The sequence below is a fragment of the Oryctolagus cuniculus genome, chromosome 15, assembly GCF_051225735.1.
Source record: "Oryctolagus cuniculus isolate XC-2025 breed Fujian yellow rabbit chromosome 15, ASM5122573v1, whole genome shotgun sequence".
NCBI classification, from domain to species: Eukaryota; Metazoa; Chordata; class Mammalia; order Lagomorpha; family Leporidae; genus Oryctolagus; species Oryctolagus cuniculus.
The window spans coordinates 35,309,171-35,327,193 of record NC_142881.1 but is presented as its reverse complement, the minus strand read 5'-3'; positions in this window follow the sequence as shown (position 1 = coordinate 35,327,193).

The window sequence follows — 18,023 nt, the reverse complement described above, 5'->3', positions numbered from 1 at the left end:
CCTGAAATACTTGCCCCAGACAGATCCTTCAAGGTCAGTGATTTTCTTTTCCTGCAGGGACTGATCGCCCTCATTTTTAAAATGAAGAAAAGCAAACTGTCCAAAAATGATAAGTAGTCATGAGTTTCTACTTGCTACTGAGCTTGCTTTCCTTTTAGAAGAGGTGATTTTTAAGCAGGTCAGATGTTTATTTACATATGTCTTGTGAACAGGTTTCTGGACCTTTCACAAACCAACCAACTTCTGTCTGAAACCACACATGTGAGATGTGTGAAAACGGGACTGAAGGACAGCAGCATGTGGCAGTGGGAACCAGAGTCCAAGCTTGATGAGGAGCACAGTCACAGGTTTTGGCACCCACCCACCCACGTGCTCACATCAAAGATGCTGTCACAGGGCATTTTAGCAAAATCACTGCCACTGCCATGAACTCATCTCTGCTCTTTACTTGGTCTGTGTGGCCGGAGATGTCACTGATATTCCAGGGACTTGGGCTTCCCCTTCTGTTGATCAAAAATGGCTTTTCATTATTTCCACTCTTTATTTTTTCCAGCTCAATGACTTCTTTATAACTTGAATTATTTGTGTCTGTTTTATCCAGGGCACAAACATCATAACATCACTGACATCTGTGTTACATGATGAAAAGGCATTTCCTAACCCAAAGGTATTTGACAATGGACACTTTCTGGATGAGAGTGGCAACTTCAAGAAGAGTGACTACTTCATGCCTTTCTCAGCAGGTAATTAAATTCATATCCATGGAACTTCAGAGAAGAGGTATTCCATCAGTTGGTTCACTACCCAGTTGGCCGCAAACAGCCAGAGCTGCGCCCATCTGAAGCCAGGAGCCAGGAGGGAATCTGGCATTTTTCTCATGCACATTTTAAAATGTCTTCTTTATGCTTTATTTTTGAAAGTTTGTGTCCTGATTAAGATCTCTTCTGATCATGTCTATTAGAGTTTTATGTGCCTCCTATACTAGTATGTCCCAATCGTTCTCCTACTTAATAAAGTTTTTTTGCTATGGGCCTTTTAATCCGTTCCCTCTTTCCACACCTTTTGGAACATTTAAGACACATATGTAAGGTTTTTTGAGAATGTCCCATACATCTTGAACACTATTTTCAGTTTTTCTAATTTCTTCTTCTTGATTTTTTTGGCCCCATCAAGATATTTATAGAGACTTGTCTTCTAGCACAGAAATTGTTTATTCTGTCCCATCAAGTCTGTTGCTAAGGTTTTCCATTGTATTTTTTATTTTACACATTGAATTCCTGTTTTTTCTTCAATATCTCTATCCTCTGGTAAAATTGTGCATCCATGTCAAATATGAATTTCTTTAACTCATGAATTTGCTTCTCATTGTTTTTGTGCAATCTTATGTTCATTATTTTGAATTTCTTTACAGGAATTTCATCAAACGCTTCATCTTCACATTTTAATATTGAAGTATTGTTGTGTTTCTTTCAGAGAGTCATCTTGTCTTCCTTTTTCATGTTTCTCATATTCCTGTATTTATTTTTAGGCATTTGTGGTTATACTTGTGGTTTTTCTCCTCTGAGAAAAAGCAGAGTTAGAGAGAGGGAGAAATATATAGTCAGAGGGAGAGAGACAGAGGGAGAGAGAGAGAGAGAGAGAGAGAGAGAGATACTAATTTTCCTTTTGAATGTTCTCTTCACAATGGTCACAAAAGCCAGAAAAGGCTCTGTCAGGCAGAAACCATGGGGCAGATACTCCATCTGAGGCTCCCATGTTTGTAGCAGAGGACCAAGCACTTGCATCATTTTGCGCTGCTTCCCCAGGTGCATTAGCAGGAGGCTAGATTGGAAATGGAGCAACCAGGACTCAAACCAGCACTCATATGGGATGCCAGCATCTCAGGTGGTAGCTTACCATACAGTGTCACAATGGCTGCTCCAAGAGCCAAATAACATTCTGTTATCAGCTGGAACCACATGGTTCCTCCTCTGGAGCTGGTAATTTTCCTCTTTGTAAGTGATTAGGAGCACCACTTCCAGTGTTTATGAACTTTCCTTGCTCACTGTGTATACTCATTGTTGGCAAGGTTACTGGGGCTTTGGGCTGTTGACACATTTCTCCATATTGAGAATCCTAAATTATTGGTTGATTGCATTCTTCCTATAGACACGTAATGGTGGTACCTAAGAGTTCTTCCTAGATGGTAAAAAGTGATTAAGACTTTCATCACACACCATGATAAAGATATTTAACTCCACGCCTTCATTGAAATTCTTCTATAGTTTTCCCTCACCATGAAGTGTCATGTATAGAGATAAAGCACAGGACAGCACTCAAAGAACTCACACGAAATTGATGACTTTTGTTGAGTAAAGGAAGGGAGAGAGGGAGGGAGGGGGGTATTTTTAGTGCCATGAGAGAAGGATGCATAGTCTGCAGGGGGTAGGGAGGAAGTATATGGAGAACAGATATATGATTCTTGCTCTCTTATACTCAACTGTGAGGCATAGAATGGAGTATCCAACATTGTAATACCAAAAATAACTTTTCATCTGCCCCAAAAGAAGTAGACATCATGACCAGAAGAGAAAGGTAGCACAGTATTAAGGAGATATTGAACGGAAAAATCAGAATGGTCACTCTAATTGGAAGATGTTTGAAAATCTGCCAAATAACCATGAAGTTAGGGAACCAGTGGAAATTTTTCAGGATACCTGACAATGATTCCAGAGCACCCTGCTATTTTTCCAGTAATTGTCATATGTCTTGGATATTTATCCATATGTCTTCAATATATGTGCTTCCTTAATCCAGGCCTCTCGTTTCTTTATTCTTATGACCTTAGTAGTCTATTTCATATGTGGCACTGTAGATACCATGTTGACGTTAGAGACTGCTTTGATGATTCACACTTCAGTTTTCAAAAGAAAACAAAGAATTATGATTCCAGGTGATTCATGCTTCAATGAATCATAGACATGTTGTTGTGGATCCATATTAGAGGGCAAGAGTTTTCAGTCTGAGTGATCATAATGCATGCAAAAAGGAAAGGGAACTTGACTTGGGTCTTGAATGTAGCATAAGGAAACTGTTCTTATTCAGTCATTAAAAATAGTATAATGCAGGCCGGCACAGTGGCTCAATAGGCTAGTCCTCTGCCTGTGGCGTTGGCACACCCGGTTCTAGTCCCAGTCAGGTACCGGATTCTGTCGCAGTTCCCCTCTTCCAGGCCAGCTCTCTGCTATGGCCCGGGAGTGCAGTGGAGGATGGCCCAAGTGCTTGGGCCCTGTGCCCACATGGGAGACCAGGAGCAGCACCTGGCTCCTGGCTTCAGATCAGCACGGTGCACCAGCCGCAGTGCACCGGCCGCGGCGGCCATTGGAGGGTGAACCAACGGCAAAGGAAGACCTTTCTCTCTGTCTCTCTCTCACTATCCACTCTGCCTATCAAAAAAAATAGTATAATGCAAAACTTGAAACTTGATTGTGAATCAGAGATTGATGAAAAATGTGTATAGCTAGAGCTAAGAAGAGAGGTGGTGTGGGAATCAGATATCAGATGGGGAACAGGAAAGCAAAGGATGTTTGGGTCTCTCAAAATACATGGAAATTTGAAATGTCAAATGAGCAGTGATAATTGAATTATTAATGGACTAATTCACAGCGTTGATGTTTAAAAAATATTTCTGAACTAGTGTTTGTTAACCATCCACACATGAATCCACCCACCCATCCATCCATCCATCCATCAATAACTGAACATTCTCTTTCTACCAGTTATAAACACAGTGTTTGTTGCATTAACAGTTACACACTGGAAGTGATTACCTGCTGTATTTGTTATTTTCAGGAAAACGGATGTGTGTGGGAGAGGGCCTGGCCTGCATGGAGCTGTTTTTGTTCCTGACCTCCATTTTGCAGAACTTTAAACTGCAATCTCTGGTTGAGCCAAAGGACCTGGACGTCACTGCAGTTGTCAATATTTCGCTTCTGTGCCACCTGCCTACCAGCTCTGTTTCAATCCTGTTTGAAAGGGGACAAACTGGCTGCCGCTGTGCTGTTGTCTGCCATCACCCTCTCCTCAGAGGTGTGTCAATCCCTTCCTTTATCAGAGGCATCCTTTCTAACTTCTCTCACATCTTACTGTTCCCTCAGACCCAGTGAACACACAACCTCCATTAAAGGAATTTTGTAGGGTCATTTCACAAGAATGTCTGCTGTTCCCTATATTCTCCAACACTTACACAGATTTCCACATTGACTAATGTCTATCAATACTGCTTTGCCAAATATTATCATTGTAAAACAGATTTAATATTTAAATATGACAATTTGGACCTGTACTTCAGTCTCCACATTCTAAATTAAAAAAAATAAATAATACTAATCCTAGGGCCAGTTCTTTGTATTCTCTTCTTTTGTGCATCAAGCAGGTAATAAATAAAAGAAAACAGAGTCCCAAGAGGTCACACCCATCTTCATGATGACAAGCAGTGAGAGGGATGAAAGGGAATGAGGTAGAAAGCTATCTTGTCTGAGTATTACCAAGAGTTATTGGAGGTGTCATTTCCAAAGAGAGAAACTATTTTTAAATATTTATTTATTTGTTTGAAAGTCAGAGCTACAGAGACACTGAGAGAGAGGGAAAGGGAGGGCTGAGAAAGAGACAGTGAGAGAGAGTTCTTCCACCCACTGGCTCACTTGCCACATGGCTGCAATGGCTAGGGTTTAGCCAGACCTAAGTCAGGAGCTTCATCTGGGTCTCCCACTTGGGTGGCAATGATCCAATCACTGGAGCCCTCTTCTCTTCTTTTCATGGTCCATTAGCAGGGAGCTGGATTGAAAGTGGGACAGGAAACTGCATACAAACCAGTGTCCACATGGAATGCCAGGGTTGCAAGCAGTGGTTTTACTTGCTACACCAATTGCTGGCTCCTAAAATAAACTATTCTTAGAGCAGTTCTAACCTATAGGGAAAGTTGAGAGGATGTCTTAAAGGAAGGTGAGCATTAGCTTTTACAATTCATGCTCCTTCAAGGTGCTACTGTGAGCATAAAACAATAATATGGAATATTATTTTATTCCTTATATACAATTTATTGTCAAGTATGCATATACACTGCTGTATTGCTAATCATATGTTCTGAGTGCTATTTTCTGGAACAAGATCAAAATCCATGGGGCCGGCGCCATGGCTCACTTGGTTAATCCTCTGTCTGCAGCAGCAGCATCCCATATGGGCGCCGGATCTAGTCCTGGTTGCTCCTCTTCCAGTCCAGCTCTCTGCTGTGGCCCGGGAGGGCAGTGGAGGATGGCCCAGGTGCTTGGACCCTGCACCCAAGTGGGAGACCAGGGAGAAGCACCTGCCTCCTGGTTTTGGATCGGCACAGCACCGGCCGTGGCGGCCATTGGAGGAGTGAACTAATGGATGGAAGACCTTTCTTTCTGTCTCTCTCTCTCACTCTTTATAACTACCTGGCAAATAAAAAAAATGCATGGAAAGCCTATCATGGATCTCTGCACAAGACAGGGGCTTTAAGCAGGGACTTCATTCTGTTGGGGATGTGTGCTTGAGAGAATTGCAGCAGAGGCTGAAGATACTCCATGTGGATTTCACTGATGATAAGGGAGCATTTCTCAGTACTTCTGGATATCTGTGGTTGAAGTAGAAGGTGCTGTGATGATTTGAGTACTCAGTTCTCTCTGCTGTAAGGCAGAATTTTTTTCTCATTGGTCATCACAGCAAGACAAAAAGCCTGGTTTTAGCATTCCAATATTAGCTGCAGCATTATTAAAACTCACAATGAGTTTTGTTCAGGCTTACAAGGAGATGAAAATTCAGATATATCTAGTTACATGTACAGGCCCACATCCCTGCTACATCATGTTATATGTGCTGTAGCAAAAAATCGTGGAAAGAATTCTCAGTTTTCAGAATAACAGCAGTTAGTGTCAATTTATGCAAGAAAGCTCCATGTTATGAAATATGAAACCACTTCCTCCAAAACACAGAAGAATTCAAAACACAATAGAATTTATTAAGGGAAACTGATGAAAGACTCAGGATTTCCACAGTGAGCTGTGGGACCTGTGTGCAGAGTCAGGCCACTTCTCTGCAGGATGGTGGCTCAAACTCAAAGACCTAGAGGCCTCTCTAGGTGAAGAGGATGCAGGAAACGTGGTGGAAACAAGAGATGTAGAGAATGCTGACCACCCAGGGAAGGGCACAGAGTCAAGTCTGCATTTAGACATTCCAGTGTGCAAGAACACATCTCACACTGACATGCACTGAAGAACAGGAGAAAAAGCCTACTGGTCATTATAAAGATGTCCAGTCATAGGAACAACTTGAGGAGGGATAAAATAAAATGACAATTTCATGAACAGTAAGAAGGGAATATTGTAGGCACTTGCTGGCTAGGCAGACATTCACTAGAGGCCAGAGACAGGACTGTCTGAATCCAATGATTCAATAAGCACTGAGTTTGAAAAGCCAAAGACAGTCCCATGGAAAACAACTCAAAATCTAGAAAGACAACTGGAAAAAGCCACTTTTTAGTCTTCTCAGACTTCTCAGACACTGACCTTGGCCTCTACTCAGATTTTCACTACTCTAATACAATAATCCAAGTACTAACTGGTTGTGGAATTTGTCCCCAAGGCCTAAGGCCATGGACAAGTGCCACGCAGCTTGCATTTTGTTTTCACTAAAATACTATCTCATATTTCTGACTTGTGTGCTTTGACATCTGTCTGTCTCTCCACTTGTTCCATTGCTCTCCTTGGAATCTACCCTGTGTTTTAATGTTTCATCATTTCTTTCCCCTCCTTTCACTCATCCTCCTATTTTTCCTTTCTCTTCACAAATGTTCACTGACACGTTGACCACTGGGTGTACATAGGGGCTTGTTGTGAGCACAGATTCAAATCCTATTATTAGAATTAGGAAACATTGTACAGGCTGGAGGTTCTCCAAATCCCTCTTATGTCAGTTCCAGCTTCCCTATGGTGAGGCATCAAACAGCCTAGTACAGGTCAGATTGAAGCAACCCCCACAGGAAGAATCACTTTCTTGGCACTTATGACCACCACATTACCGAAAAGAGGCACATCAGTAATTATGGGTGAGCAACCTTTCACATCACCAACAGAAGACAGTATGTTCAGGTTGGACAAAGAGGAAGAACATCTTCATTATGAATGTGTCTTGTCTCCACCTTTCTTCTTCCTTGAGCTATCCTCTCTAGGACTTCTGCAGTCTTGAGGCTCTTTGGTTCCTGGTTTGAAATGAGCTGTGCAGAGGACACACCTCTCCCTGAGCAGTATCAGCTTCTGGAGTTCAACAGTCCTGGGATCTGGGTCATTGTTGAGCCTACAGGTCCATAGTCCCGGCCCCTACTCCCTAAAGCTTTTCAGGGGAGGAGAAAGGCAGGATAAGTGAGGTACAGTCTTCAGGTTTTGGAATTATGGATCGAGATCCCAAAGAGAAGTCTATGATTACAATGGAGCTTGAAGAGACACTGAGGTCATTTGTCGGTTGCATCTGTAGGAATGAGGTTCTTCTGATCCTGTGCAGAGAAAACAGATGAATATGAATATGCATGATATGAGCGGTAGGCATCATCTTTAACTTGAAATTTTATTAATCAGATCAGCCCACTTATCTTCCCACTGCCAAGATAGATTGTTTGTCAATCAGTAAATTTGAATTTAGATGGAATCCATTATTTATGATAGACAATTTTTTAGCATGAGAATTTCTTTAAGCTCACTCATACAGAATTAAGTCTAGTCTGTTCAGACTGATGTCAGAAAATATCATAGACTTGATAGCTTTTAAAGAACAGAAAATTACTTCTCACATTTCTGGAAGCTAGGAAGTCCAAGATTAGGGCTCCAACATATTCGTTATCTGGTGATGAGCTTCCTAGTTCATAGAAGGCATCATCTGGCTGTTTCTTCATGTGTCAGAGAGGTGAAGGAATTTCTAGGGTCTGTTATAAAAGAAAGCAATTTCAATTATGTGGGAACAAACCTCATGGCCTAAAAACCTATCAAAGAATTCATCTTCCAATATCATCACCTTGGAGTTCCATATTAACATATGGATTGTGGGGGGGATACCTACATTTAGACCAGAGCAAACTGATTAGTGCATTGCTTTTGTAATTGTTTTATTTGATTATTTTTTATTTATTTGACAGGCAGAGATATAGACAGTGAGAGTGAGAGACAGAGAGAAAGGTCTTCCTTCCGTTGGTTCACTCCCCAAATGGCCAACACGGTTGGTGCTGCACTGATCCGAAGCCAGGAGCCAGGTGCTTCTTCCTGGTCTCCCATGCGGGTGCAGGGTCCCAAGCACCTGGGACATCCTCCACTGCCTTTCTGGGCCACAGCATAGAGCTGGACTGGATGAGGAGCAACCGGGACTAGAACTGGTGCCCATATGGAATGCTGGCACCACAGGTGGAGGATTAACCAAGTGAGCCATGGTGTTGGCCCTGTGCATTGCTTTCATTGAGAAAATTTACAATAGAAATACCTCAGCACTGCAGATCCTCATGAAGTATAAATCTATCCCTGACCTCCTCTCTGCCAGCTCATATCACCCAGCCAAGAGAGTTTACAAGCCTCTGACTTCTCTACTTTCAAGCTTCATAGATGGAATTTCTGTCCCTGGGCTTACTCCAAACGAATCAATTTCTCCTGACTCAAGGCTGCCTGGTCTCCCCCAACACAGTAGAGTTTCTCTGGGAGGATTATTCCATTACCATCAAAGATTGAACATCAGTGTGAGTGGATGAAGACAGAAACAGATATGGTTTCATCCGAGAATGTTCATGTATGAATATAAATATGATGATGTGATTATGAAAAGTCTGTACATATTTGTGCACAAGAGTATGTATCATTAAACTTGTGAGTTTGTGTGTGTGTTTTTGTGTATGTACATAGTGTGATTAAGCTCATTTTAATCCTAGTTTCTGGGAGTCATTGCTCCATTGAATTATTTGTCTACCTTTTATTTTCATGGCCCTTTCTTAGCTGTTACCCATTTATAGAAAATTCAGCATATATCAAGAGAGAAGCCACTGCTAGGGTGCGGTGAGTTAAAAATCAATGTGCAACCATTAAAAGAGAGAACCTGACCACGAGCATAGGAGGGACATAGATTAAGTGAGTATTTTATAGAAATCTATACCTCAGAGTGGAAAGAGTGGGATAGAGATGCTCAAGGAGCAGAAGAACGTCTTTAGGAAGAAGAGGATTCCATTTCTCAGAAGCAAATTATTGCCTCCATTCATGTATTTCCAGTGAGTAAGGGTTAGAGTTTGACCTAGAACCCACAGGCCACCTCCAGGGGGTGCTCCTCCTGCTGATGAATTCACTATACTGTGTAGGGAGAAGCCTCATCAGCCTCTGGATCTTTGACCCTCCATCACCTGTCCTGAAATATGATCTCAGGTCCAGGACACTTCATGGTTCCAAAGCTTGGTGGGTGCTGATTGACTCTTGCTTTGCAGGTGTTGGTGTCCTAATGTGATGTCTGCATGAGTAGCCTTTGCCAGGACAAGGTCTTAAATAGCTCACCAGGTCAAAATTTAGACCAAGAGAGGAGTGAGGCTACACCAGCCAGAGGAAATGAGGCTTAAGCTTCCAAGAGTGCTTTCCTAGTGACTGTCTTGCTTCATCTTACTGCACTACCACAGAAGCTTTGCATGTTCCTCTCCTCTCCAAAATCTTCCAGCAGAGCCATCACACAGCAGTTGTTAGATCCACATTCAGTGCTCATGTTGCTAGGACTAAAACACCATGTATATTATGATTTCTCTTCCTTATCTTTTATAATATTTTTGTTTTCTCTGGATGTGGTAGCATCTATTCACCACTGGGCTTAGTTTTTATAAGAGTCTATATACTTTTCATTGATTTCACTCTAAATCCTCCTTGAATTGTGAAAATCAACCATACAATGTAATACGTGACACATTCTGCACATTTTCCCCTCTTGGGGGAAGTTCTCCAAATCTTCTCACTAATTCCAGTTGCTCTGGTTGTTCTTCATTCCTTGAGTTTGGCTCTCCTTGGAGGATTTGCTTTCACCATCATCTGAGGTTTTCCCTTGGACTCTCATAGTTGACTTTCCATTTCTGGATCCAGCTTTTCCTTTTACTTCTTTACTCTTTGCATGTTCCTCTCCTCTCCAAAATCTTCCAGCAGAGCCATCACACAGCAGTTGTTAGATCCATATTCAGTGCTCATGTTGTTAGGACTAAAACATCATGTATACTATGATTTCTCTTCCTTATCTTTTATAATATTCTTGTTTTCTCTGGATGTGGTAGTATCTGTTCACCATTGGGCTTAGTTTTTAGAAGAATCTACATACGTTTCTTTGTTTCCACTCTAAATCCTCCTTGCGTTGTTAAAATTAACAAAACAATGAAATACATGACATATTCTGCACATTTTATCCTCTTGAGGAAAGTTCTCCAAATCTTCTCTCTATTTCCAACTGCTCTGGTTGTTCTTCATTCCTTGAGTTTGGCTCTCTTTAGAAGATTTCAGCGTTCTGAGGTTTTCCTTTGGTCTCTCATAGTTGACCTTCCATTTCTGGATCTGGCTTTTCCTTTCACTTCTTATACTCTCTTGTCAGACAGAAAACACAATATTATTTCTGACAAAATTGCGGCAGAGGTAATTTTTCTCATTTGCTGATCATTACTTAGTTGCAAAGTTGAGGCTATTTATTTAATCACAAGTTGGCTGGTTATAGGTTTCTAACTTGTAAACAATTTATCTTACAATGTTTAAGGCATTTCCTTACTTTTACTTAATGTTGCTTTTGAGAAGTTGCATTTTCTCCTGTATCTTAATCCTTGTGTGGGCTGTTTGGACTAGTTTTCAAAAATTTCAGATCTTTTTTTATCTACTTTATCTCATATGTATATTTATATATATATGTATTTATAAATCATAAATATTTTCAACATTACATTCTACCTTGGTTTTCAGTGTTGTCTTTTCTATAACCATCCCATTTTTTTTATTTTCAGAAAATCTTTTTTTTTTAATTCATGGGCTATGTCTCTTAGAGATATTTTGGGTTAAGCATAAACCCCAATCAGAATGTCTAGAGAGTTTTCACCCACTTTTTCCCCCAAACATAATTTCCCCTATTACTATCTTGCATTGATTGAATACATTTGGTATGGTTAATTCATCTACACATTCATACCTTCCTTCTGATACAACCTCTGGCCATCACTGATATCTTTACTTACTCCATAAACCTTTCCCTAAGTTTCATAGCACTGACATTTTACAGTGTGTAGTTTTGAAGTTTGACTTCTTTCCCTTAGAAAGATGCATATAATTTTTGTTGGTGTCTTTTCATGCTATGAATGTCCTAATATCCTCAGGAATACTGCCTTCCATTGCTCCTTTCATAAGAAATCACTTGTCAATTTCCCATTAATAAAAGAGTTTGAATTTCCCCAACACGAGACAACTGGTTTTAATGGAAACAAAGCAAATTTTTGGGCACTCTGTTAAGTTACAGCAAAGGCTTGTGTGCATTCTCCACCCCTCGATGTCTCCAGCAGCTTTGTAGATATTTCCCTTCCACCTGGCCCTTCTGGATGCAGAGGGTGGTAAAGTAGAATCTGACACTATGTCAGCAAAGCCCTTTCTGGAATGTGTTTGCCAGGTCCTGTGGATACTGGTCAGGCCAATTGCAGGCCCTGGGTATACTCAAGGTCCGTTGCACAGCATGGCTTCTCACTGAGCTAAAAAACAGGAATTACTCAATGATCAAGGTGGACTGTCAGAAGGACATAGAATCCATTCATTAGGAGATAACTGATGCATCAAAATTAGTAATTCTTATCAATTTAAAACTATTGAATGTGTTTGAACATTCTGTTTTAGGTTTATTTTTTCATTTGAAAGTCAGAGTTACAGAGAGAGAGAGAGAGAGAGAGAGAGAGAGAGAGAACCTTCCATCCACTGGTTCTCTCTACAGATGGCCACAACAGCAGAGTAGAAACTGATGACTCCCCCACACCTACTTCAAGGAACACAATGCTCTGAGATGCCAATAAACTCACATTATCTAAAGGATCTGTATTGCAACTGGCAGTGCAATTTCACAACTCATGCATTCTAGGCCATTAAGGCACTCACAGACATGGGTGCTTACATTGTGGATTAAGAGGTTATAGCACTGCTTATGACGCAAACATTCAAAATGCTTGTCATTCAAATCTTGGCTGCTTTTCTTCTGATCCATTTCCCTGCTAATGCACCTGGGAAAGCAACAGAAGATGGCCCAAGTGCTTGGGACCTTGTCAACCATGTGGGAGACGCAAATGGAGTTCTAAACAACTGGTTTTGCCTTGCTCAGTCCTGGTCATTGTGACCATTGAAAAGTGAACCAGTGGATGGAAGATCTCTCTGTCTCTCTCTTTCCCTCTCTCTCTCTCTCTCTCTAAGTGTATCTCTAAATACATAAAAATATATCTTTTTAGAAACTGAAACCCTCAGTTATTGCCCATAATGATTACAACTAGGACAGATGTTGGGACTTAGTAGGTTCAACTCCTCTTGAAGCACAGACATCCCACATTGAAGTGCCAGTTCAGGTCTTAGATGCAATACTTCTGATCCAATGTTTTGTTGATGCACCTGGGAAGCTAGCAAAAGATGGCCCAATTACTTGCATCATTGGTACCCATGTGGGAGACCCAGAAGGAGGTCAGGGTTCTTGGATTCCTTGTCACCTTTCACTGTCTGAAGGATCTGTGCAGATCAGAGTATTGAAATCAAGACAAACTACCCGATTCTGTTTGCAAGGACTCAATCTGAGATAGGGGATGTGGAGTTAGAGGGGAAGTGGGATTCCTTAATTTAAGTTCAAGGATGCAGTGGGGAAGCTAATCTTTCTGGTAGTGTTGGGATAAGTGCATCAGTCTCACTAAAGAGTGCAGTGAGACGCCACCCCAACGTGAGTTTACTCATGAAGAATTCTGTGCCTTCCATAGATTGGTTCCAAGAAGACTAGAGAGACAGATTCAAGATTTTTGGGAAATGAGGGCCCTCTTTTTTTTTTTAATTTAAGACTAGCCCCTATGGACCTTGGGTACACATAGATTTGGAAATAAATTTGGAGAACACTATGGAAGATATTGTTAAATTCTGAAATGAGAAGTGATGTGTCCTGCTACCTCAGGAGAAGCAATGTACTGTGCCCAGAGAGTAGGTAACAAATGCTCCCTAATGCATGTTCCATTGGAAGCAGCTGTGTGTGAATTCATATCTGGAAACTGGAATTGAATCACCTTTGATTCATATCTGCACCTCCTCTCTGCAGATGATGAAGTTTCATTTTGTTTCCTAATCCCACAACCATTGTTCCTGACCTTTCTAGTTACTCAGCCGTAATCAAATGCTGAGAAGAAGAAAAGGCTCTTTTCCACTGAAAGAGCAGACATTCCTCTAAGCCACAGGCCTAGTTCAGAGATAAATGCCATCAAGGGAAACACTCAGCAATTATCTCCACGAATTCCTGAAAATAACACAGAAACTCATGAAACAACAAAAAGGAAGGGAACATGAACCTTACCCTCCAAGGGACACAACAACACTTCAATAATAGAATGTGAAGATTTTGTGATGGAATGTCTGAAATATTTGAAGATTAATCACAATATTACTCAGAAGCAATCAGAAGAAAAAATCATAAATTAAAGAAATTCATTCATGACATGAATAAAAATGTTTCCCACAAATTGAGATTTTAAAGAGAAATCAAAATGAAATATTAGAGATGAAGAATTCAAGATCAAATAAAAATGTTTTGGAAAATTTTAAAACAGACATGGTCAGCCTGCGCCACGGCTCAATAGACTAATCCTCTGCCTGCGGCGCCAGCACAGCGGGTGCTAGTCCTGGTCGGGACACCGGATCCTGTCCTGGTTGCTCTTCTTGCAGTCCAGCTCTCTGCTGTGGCCCAGGAGTGCAGTGGAGGATGGCCCAAGTGCTTGGGCCCTGCACCCTCATGGGAGACCAGGAGAAGCACCTGGCTCCTGGCTTCAGATTAATGCGGTGCACCGGCCGCAGTGTGCTGGCCGCAGCAGCCACTGTGGGGTGAAACAACAGAAAAGGAAGACCTTTCTCTCTGTCTCTCTCTCTCACTGTCCACTCTGCCTGTCAAAAAAACAAACAAATAAACAAACAAAACAAACAAACAAACAAAAAAACAAACCAGACTTTGTGAGGCAGAAGAAAGAAGCTATGAGCTAGAAGATAAATATGTGAAATTTTTCAGTCAGACCCCAAAATTGAAGAAGAAATTAGAAAAATTAAGAATGTTGATTGAACCAACATATGGGTTTTAGGAGTTCCTGAAGGCATGGATAGAAAGAATGGATTAGAAGGCCTATTCAGTGAAATAATTATACATAATCCCCCCAACTTGGAAAAGGAACATCTAAGTACAGGAAGCACATAGAACTTCTAATAGACAAGACCAGAAAAACTGTTCACCACAACACCTTGTTGTCAAGCTTTCAACAGTAAAACATGAAGAAAAGAATCTAAAATGTGCAAGAGAGAAATGCCAGATTTATTTTAGTTGATCTTCAATTAGACTCACAGCTGATATCACATCAGAAACTCTACAGGCTAGGAAAGAATGGAGAGATATAGTCCAAGTCTTAAGAAAAAAAAAAAAACCTGTAAACCAAGAACATTGTACCCTGCCAATTTTTCACTTATGGGTGAAGGTGTAATAAAGACCTTCCATAGCAAAAAGAAATTGAAAGAATCTGTCACCCTTCATCCAAGCTTACAAAAGATGCTTAAGAACGTGCTACACACAAAAACACAATAAAATATTCATATTTATAAAGGCAGTTAAAGGCAGAAAATGTTCCAGTAAAAGTACAAAAGAAATACAAAGTAAAAAATAAGAATATTAGCGGAAAACGCAAGGCCAAGTCATTACTTATCAGTAGTAATATTAAATGTAAATAGCCTCAACTCTCCAGTTAAAAGATACAGACTGGCTGAATGGATTAAAGAACAAGACCCATCGATTTGCTGCCTATAAGAAACACACTTCAACAACAAAGACACATGAGAATCTAAGTGAAAGGATGGACAAAGATACTAACAGAAAGCAAAAGAAAAGAGCTGCTGGCCGGCGCTACGACTCACTAGGCTAATCCTCCACCTAGCGGCGCTGGTACACCGGGTTCTAGTCCTGGTTGGGGTGCCGGATTCTGTCCCGGTTGCCCCTCTTCCAGGCCAGCTCTCTGCTGTGGCCAGGGAGTGCAGTGGAGGATGGCCCAAGTGCTTGGGCCCTGCACCCCATGGGAGACCAGGATAAGTACCTGGCTCTTGCCATCGGATCAGCGAGGTGCGCCAGTCGCGGTGGCCATTGGAGGGTGAACCAACGGCAAAAGGAAGACCTTTCTCTCTCTGTCTCTCTCTCTCACTGTCCACTCTGCCTGTCCAAAAAAAAGAAGAAAAGAGCTGCTGCAGCCTTTTTAATATCAGAAAAACAGACTTTAATACAAAATCTGTTACAAGAGACAGATAAAGGCACTACATAATTATTAAGGGATCAATTCAAAAGGAAGATGTGTCTATAATAAATGTATATGCACCCAATCACAGGGCACCTTGCTGTTTAAAATAAATGTTAACAGATCTAAAGGAAAACACAGACTCTCAAACAATACTAATGGGGGAATTTTATCAATGGACAGATCAATCAGACAGAAAATCAATAAATAAACAACAGATAATCAACACTATGGAACAGATGAACCTCACTGATGTTTACAAAACTCTTCATCCCATAGTTTCAGAATACACCTTCTTCTCATCAGTACATGGAATGTTCTGTAGGATAGACTACATGCTAGGCCATAAAACAACAGTTAGCAAATTGAAAAAACTGAAATCATGCCATGCATCATAACTGACCAGAATGGAATGAAGCTGGGAATCAACAACTCAAGAATCTCTAGATCATTTACAGACACCTGGATACTGAACAACATACCCTGAATGAGCAGTGATCCCTGTTAAACATAAGAGTGGGAATAAGAGAGGGAAGAGATGTACAATTAGGGACATGCTCAAGCTGACTTGCCCCAAATGGTAGAGTTAGAAACATACCAGGGGACTCCAATTTAATCCCATCAAGGTGGCATGTACCAATGCCATCTCACTAGTCCAAGTGATCAATTTCAATTCACAATTGATCATAATGAAAGGACTAAGAGTCAAAGGGAGAACATAAACAAGTCTAGTACCTGCTAATACTAACCGATAGAATAAATAAAGGGGAGAGTGATCCAGCATGGCAAGCGAGATACTCAGCAGACTCATAGAATGGCGGATGTCCTAAACAGCACTCTGGCCTCAGAATCAGCCCTAAAGGCATTCGGATCCAGCTGAAAAGCCCATGAGAGTATTTAAGGCATGGAAAGCCAAGACACTCTGGGGAAAAAAAAAAAAAAAAAAAACCCTAAATGAAAGATCTCTGTGAGTGAGATCCCAGTGGAAAGAACAGGTCTTCAAAGAAGGAGGTACCTTTCTCTGAAGGGAGGAGAGAACCTCCACTTTGACTATGACCTTGTCTAAACAAGATAAGAGTCGGAGAACTCAAGGGGCTTCCATAGCCTTGGAAACTCATGACTGGTGCATAGGGAGATTATTGATGCCATAGACAGGAGTGTCAATTGGTAAAGTCAACAACAGGAGTCACTGTGCACTTACTCCTCATGTAGGATCTCTGTCCTTAATGTGCTGTACATTGAGGCTTAGTGTTATAACGAGTACTCAAACAGTATATTTCACTTTGTGTTTCTATGGGGGTGCAAACTGTTGAAATCTTTACTTAATGTATACTAAACTGATCTTCTGTTTAAAAAAAAAAAAAGAAGAAATTATCAATTCCCAACTTGACTCTCACTGGGATTAAACATGACAATAGGTCTGATCTGATTTCATCATTATTTAAAAAATCATCTATTATTTTTCACTTTATTTTTCTGTGTGGGAGCAAACTGTTGAAATCTTTACTTAATGTATGCTAAACTGATCTTCTGTATATAAAGAGAATTGAAAATGAATCCTCATGTGAATGGAAGGGGAGAGGGAATGGGAATGGGGAGGGTTGCGGGTGGGAGGGACGTTATGGGGGGGACGCCATTGTAATCCATAAGCCATACTTTGGAAATTTATATTCATTAAATAAAAGTTAAAAAAAGGTGCATAACACACAACAAAAAAGAAATCAAAAGAGAAATCAAAATATTTCTGGAAATGAATGAGTGAGACAATGAAACGTATCAAAAATTATGGTATACAGCAAAAACAGTTTTAAAAGGGAAATTTATAGCAATTTAGTGCCTACATCAAGAAATTGGAAAGATTTCAAATCAATGAGCTGTCAATGCAAATCAAAGACCTAGAAAAACAACAAAACAAACTCAGAATTGGTAGGATGAATAAAATTTCAGAAAAATAAACAAAATTGAAAGAAAAACAGTACAAAAATCAGTGAAAGGAAAAGCTGGGTTTTTTTTTGAAAAAAATAAACAAAATTGACACAACACTAACTCAACCTAAAAAAATGAGATAAAAGACCCAAATCAAACAATCAGAGATGAAAAAGGAAATGTAATAAAGGATACCACAGAAATAAAAAAAAAGAATGATCAAGAATCACCACAAAGAGTATGTTTGCCAATAAATCAGGAACCTAGAAAAAATGGATATATTCCTGGACACATGCAATTTCATAACATTGAGTCATGAAGATATAAAACAATTAAACAGACTAATAACCCAGAAAAATATTCCATGTTCATGAACTGGAAGAATCAGTATCATCATAATGTCCATACTACTGAAAGCAACTTATAAATTCAATGTGATCCCAACCAAAATACCAAGGACATTCTTGTCAGATTTAGAAAAAATCTATGCTAAAACCATACGAAATCATAATAGCGCCTGAATATC